The following is a 5,753-nucleotide window of genomic DNA, read 5'->3' as shown; positions in this document are numbered from 1 at the left end:
GCCCCTTCCTTCTAGGGCCCTAACCCATGCGATTCCTCCAAGTAGGTCCCTGAAGAGGCCAAAGTTTGCTCTCCTGAAGTCCAGGGTTGCGATCCTACTTGGCGCCCTGCCTCCTCCTCGCAGGTTCTTGAACTCCACCATCTCATGGTCACTGCAGCCAAGGCTGCCCCCAACCTACACATCTCCAACCAGTCCTTCTTTGTTTGTTAGTACGAGGTCCAGCAGCACACTTCTCTTCGTTGGCTCCTCCACCACCTGTGTCAAAAAGTGATCACCAATGCTCTGCAGGAATCTCCGGGACTGTTTGTGCCTAGCTGTGTTGTCTTTCCAGCAGATATCGGGGTGGTTGAAGTCCCCCATGAGAACCAGGGCCTGGGATCGTGACGCTACTTCCAGCTGTCTGTAGAAGGCCTCATCGATTTCATCTTCCTGATCAGCTGGCCTGTAGTAAACACCCACAACAGTGTCACCCATGCTAGCCTGCCCTTTCATCCGTACCCATAAGCTCTCGACTCGCTCTTCATCCACCCCTAGGCAGAGCTCGATACATTCCAGTTGCTCTCTCACATAAAGAGCAACTTCACCACCTCGCTTTCCTGGTCTGTCTTTCCTAAAAAGCGTGTAGCCATCCATGACAGCACTCCAGTCATGTGAGCTATCCCACCACGTCTCTGATCCCCCCTTGGGCTACCTACAGGCATCCCTCAGGACCCCAAATCACAAATGGTTTATTTCTGAGGGCCATGCAAGGTCTTTTGACCCTCCGGCAAGCAACAAGCTTGCTACCCCCAGATTCAAGCTCTGCCAGGTCCCTGGGGCCCTGAGATGCATGGCTGGAAGTCCTCTTCACACAGAGCTGGTGCTTGCATGTGTGAGCTAGGCTTGGGGCCTCTGCTTTGCTGTGCGGCCTGGTGGCAGGGCAGAAGCAGGCGAGAGTGCTCCTCACACACATCCTCCAGGTGCTGTTTCACAAGAAACACCAGCAAAAGCCTCAAACAATCTTGGATTTTTGTGGAGGAAGATCAGTTGGCAGACAGCTGCTGGCTACAGAGCTCCCTGGGCCTCGCCACCTGCAGGAAGTCATTTCACAGGGTGGCAGTGTTAGCAGGGATGGAGGGGGGATAAAACCCCTAACAGTTACTTTTACTCCTCCCAGAGTGAACCCAAACCCTGAAGAATCATAAATACCCTGAGGGAAAGCTGAAGACAAGATGTGCAGCACACAGGAAGGAAAGGGGCTGAGGAAGCAGCAAGGAAGGACAGGGTGGGGGAAGCACCACAGGCATCTCTGGTATGGCCACCCACCTGGGCAACAGCCTGGTCTAGGCAAAAGCAACAGGACAAGCCAGGACAATGCTGTGGGGGGATGGCCCTAATGCACCATAGCCACCCCATCCCCAGGTCCACGGTCAGTGGTCTAGGTCACCATGGAGAGGCTGGACTGTGCATGCGCACGTGATAGGGAGCTTTGGCTAAGATGCCCCCCAGACTTGCTGTGGAGCTGCTCTCAGGGGATGCCCAGTGTCCCTCTCCCTCCATCATCCCCTTCCCAAGGGCAGCCACGGAAGCAGACCTGAGGAGCCCTACAGCAGGTGCTGAGGCCAGGGCATCCTGAGAAGAGCTGCCGCAGCAGGATTTCCCATCCCTTGAACAGGAGCCAGCTTCCTCAGTGCCTCATCCCTGTCCAGGCTGCCCCTGTGTTACAGACAGCACAGGAGGCAGGTGAGGATGGAGAGCTTGGGTAGGAATAGCACAAGGTGCGGAGCCATGCTGAGGGAATCAATAAGGATCAAGGCTGGGCTGAGGAGATCAAGAGGGCTGCAAGTATGGACCAAGGGAATCAGAAGGGCTCAAGGCCATGCTGAGGGGATCAGCACGGGGGCAAGCTGGGCTGAGGGGGTCAGGAGGGGTGCAAGGACAGGCAGAGGGGATTAGAGGGGGTGTGAGGCTAGGCTGAAGGGATCAGAACTGCTTGGAGGAGCATGGAGGGGTGGGGGTTGCAGAGCAGGGCTGCGTTAGTTGGGCCAAGCTGGGGTGTGAAGGCAATGGGGAGAGAGCCATGGTGGCTAGGGGCAAGAGTGGGACATGTCAGAAGACTCTGTGGGGGCTGGGATGATGGGACAGTACCGAGGTGCATTAGCTGGGCTTTGTGTGCACAGCCCTCACAACAGCTGCCGGCAGTATGGTTGGCTCCAAAGCTGGTGTTGACAGTCCTTCACTTTTATGGGAACTAAATTTACCCAGACACACGCAAAATCAAAAAAAAAAGGGGGGGGGAGAAAAAGATGGGGGGGGTTGGAATTAAAATAAATTGCAGCAGTGCAGGCATCTGCTTCTTTGTGGTATAGTCTGGGTTACGGAGAGGGGAGGAGAAGTCCCCAAAAGGGAGTAGCACTGGTGTTTACTGCAGCCCCATAACATCCCCAGTTTGTGAGCAGTGTGTGTTTTCACCGTGTTGCCTCAGGAATGCTTGACATCCAGGATGCCAAAGAAATGTACCCTCTCTGTGGAAAATGAAAGCCCAACCATTTTCCATGGATTGGTTACTGGGCATGTTTGCTAGAGTATACGGGCAATAATGCACTGCATTGTTAAAAGAGAGGAGGTCTGTTTTGAGCAAAGAGGCTCTGAATGGAAAAGGATCTAACTGCTTGAAGCTTTTACCTTCCTTCCTTTTAAGATGGACCAGAAGTTCTAGTTAAAAGTTTGATTAGTTAGGTTTTTTTTTTTTTCTGTTCCTTCCCATCTCCCCAGAATACACACATGTGCTTTGGTAATGATACCTTTGTTTCCTTGGCTCTTTTTTATATTTTGATTATCTGTTTCCTCCAAGTGCGACACAGCAGATCCAAAGCAAGGGCCAGTCATTTTGCTGGTTAAAGAGATTTCTGGGCCTAGCTTTCAAGTGGTTCTTTTAAAGGCAGAGAGATTCTGGAAGATACTATATCATTTTAAAATACATTGCATTTGATGCAACGTTGGGCACATCTGCCAACACTGGAAGTTGAAAGAGCTACAGAATCACACGTTGGGTGTTGCGCATTCATGTATTTGTCAACAGATATCACAGCTCATATGTGCTGTGCCTGCTGCACACACTTCTGCACACACTGCAGACATCCACCATATCTGTGGGCACAACATATTCCCAGTGTGTACAAAGTACAGCCAGGAAGGAAGGGGTGTCTATTTGTCCAGGATTTTTGTAAAATTAGTAGGCAGAGTGAAAAGGCATTTGAGCAATAGATAGTTCAAAAGAACAAGAAAACTGGCAGGTAAATGCGGGTCCTATCTCAACCAGCTTGGAGAAGTGGGGAAAGGCAGAGGCCAGGAGATGCTTCTGGCACAAGCACCATTTCTTCTTTATTGTGGGAGCCCATTGCAGTCTGACTTAGCTTTTGAGTGGCTTTCAGCGAGTCTCCATAACATAGGCCAGACCTAGACTTCCATTTAGAAGAAGGTGAAAAACCATCCTTATTTTTAAAAATCGCCACTACTTTCATGGATATTTAACACTGTAAATAAATATTGTAGCCACGGTTTATAGAGGGCCTACTTGTCAGCAGTGTTTGTCTCTCAGGCCCCTATGGCAGCTGCAGATGTATGCTGTTCCCTGAGCTATTTGATTAAATTGCTGCCCAAACAGAGGAGCAGAAGAAAAAGTTTTGATGGGTTCATGTGTGGCTAGAATGGAAGAAAAATAGGGAGTGTAGGCAAAGTTTTCAGAAGTTCTGGAGATCTCTATTTTTGGCTACCTGCTGTCTGATTTTTCCAGATGACAAATGCTCAGTTCTTTCTAAAAATTGCATTCTTTTCAGGTGTTTTTGGTTTGATCCCTAGTTTTTTAATTAAAAGAAAGATGCTGAAAACAATTAGCTGCTTTTAAAAATTGTAGCCAAAAATTTCTTTCACTCCCTTCAGCTGTGATGTGATTGGAGCCAGAAGTTATGCTCTGGGCAGCGGTGGGAAACCAGGGTGACTGGCACTGATTTGGCATTTAGTGGGTGTGTAAAATGAGTGCAAATTATACCAATCTGCTTCTCTAAGGAGTAAATGCAGCCTCTGAAATGAACACTGAAGTCAACAGGAAATACTCCCACTCCAACCAAAGCTGGATTGGGCTGGGGATGTATCTTGCGATGCTACAGTGCATGCCAAAGCATGTGTGCATTTGAAAGGTAAGGATGGAAGTCGTTCCAGTCCAAAAGTTACTTTTCCTGCTACATGTACTGATCTTGCACACACAGGTGGCTGCTCTCTGCTCTTCTGACCAGCTTTCCCATGCAACATAGCTCATCTTACTTGTTTACATCACTGTTGAGTTTGACTCAGGCTTTCGCATGGGACTTACATATGTTTACTTCAAGCAGTAGCCAGCTGTAAGGAGTTTGGCCACTTCAATAAAGTCACTAGTGCAAAATCACTGACTGAACTGAGAGCAAGTTAGACACAGTACAGGCTGATGGGTGCTTCATGCCTGTTCTTTTTGCAGATGAGAAGGAATTATTCCTACCCACAACAAAGGAGAACATTTGATGGCACATCCAGTAGCTGTGGCCTGTTACGTACAGTCAATAGTATTTAAATGGGTCCATTTCTTTTCTGCTTTACAAGGAGGTGAAGGCTGGTCACACACCAGGCTCAGCTATGGCAGCTGTATTGCCAGCAAATGTGGCTTTTGTGCTGGTGTTTTTCCATTGAAGCCCCAGCTCCTGGAGTCATGCAATCATGCAAGGGTTTCAGTTTTCACTTGGTAATCTTCTAGGCCTCCTAATAGCAAAGAAAAGCTGGCCCATCAGGAAAGAAATGCAAAGAACCCCAAGTGTGTAGAATTGCTTTCTGTAATCTGATCTCTGGTTCTGGGTGGGCAGAAACTTGACTGAGTGAATCTTTGTCACTGCTGGCAGCACTGCACCACTGTAAACCTGGAGTGACTCCTTGAAACCCAATATGGCCTGGTGTGATTAACATTAGGGTCCATTAACATATCTCAGGCCACAAAAAGGCTGATTTACTTTTGCAGCCCCTGGGAAGTCTGTGTTACATTTTACAAGCTACAGGAAGGCTCTTGGAGCACGTGAGAACAGGAGTGTGGAGCATGTAGGAAACCAAAGTCTCCATCCCCTGGCACCATGGCCTGAGCTGGAGAGCCTAGCTGGTCTCAAAACCTCCTGGTAGGACACTGCAGGTGTCCATCCATCCATCCAAGCCCTGCTGCCCATGCCTTGTTCACACACATCCGCGGCCCAAGAGGTGGGAGGTATGTGGAGCCCTGAGGCAGCAGGCACGCTCCTTCCCGGGACTTCAAAGCAGGCTCCTTTGTGTGTGTGTGTGTTTGTTCCCCTCCCCTAAGTATGACTGCTCTGATAGATGTGACATCACCTAGAGACAACTCAGAGGGACCAGACCCCGCCATTGTCCTCTGCCGCTGTGAGTCTATGTCCGTCTCCTAGGAACTGGGAGCTGAGGCTCGCAAGCATGCTTTCATCTCCCTGACCTGCCCGGCTGGTGAGAGGGCTCTTCCCAAGACACCAGCCTGGGGAGAGAGGCATCCCCACTGCACAGCAGAAGGGACACGAGTGAGAGACAGACACTCTCACAATATTTAAAGACATCATTAAATGCTCCCCTGCACCCCCACCCTGGAAGCCTGCACTTGCCAGCTACACCCATCTGTTGCTTTTCATTAAAGAGACCCTGCTCCTTTTTGGGGTGTGTGTGCATGCATGCGTGTGTGTGTATGTGCTTGTTCA

The sequence above is a fragment of the Apteryx rowi genome, unplaced genomic scaffold, assembly GCF_003343035.1.
Source record: "Apteryx rowi isolate R43461 unplaced genomic scaffold, aptRow1 scaffold_329, whole genome shotgun sequence".
Lineage (NCBI taxonomy): Eukaryota > Metazoa > Chordata > Aves > Apterygiformes > Apterygidae > Apteryx > Apteryx rowi.
Note: the sequence above shows the minus strand (reverse complement) of the source record.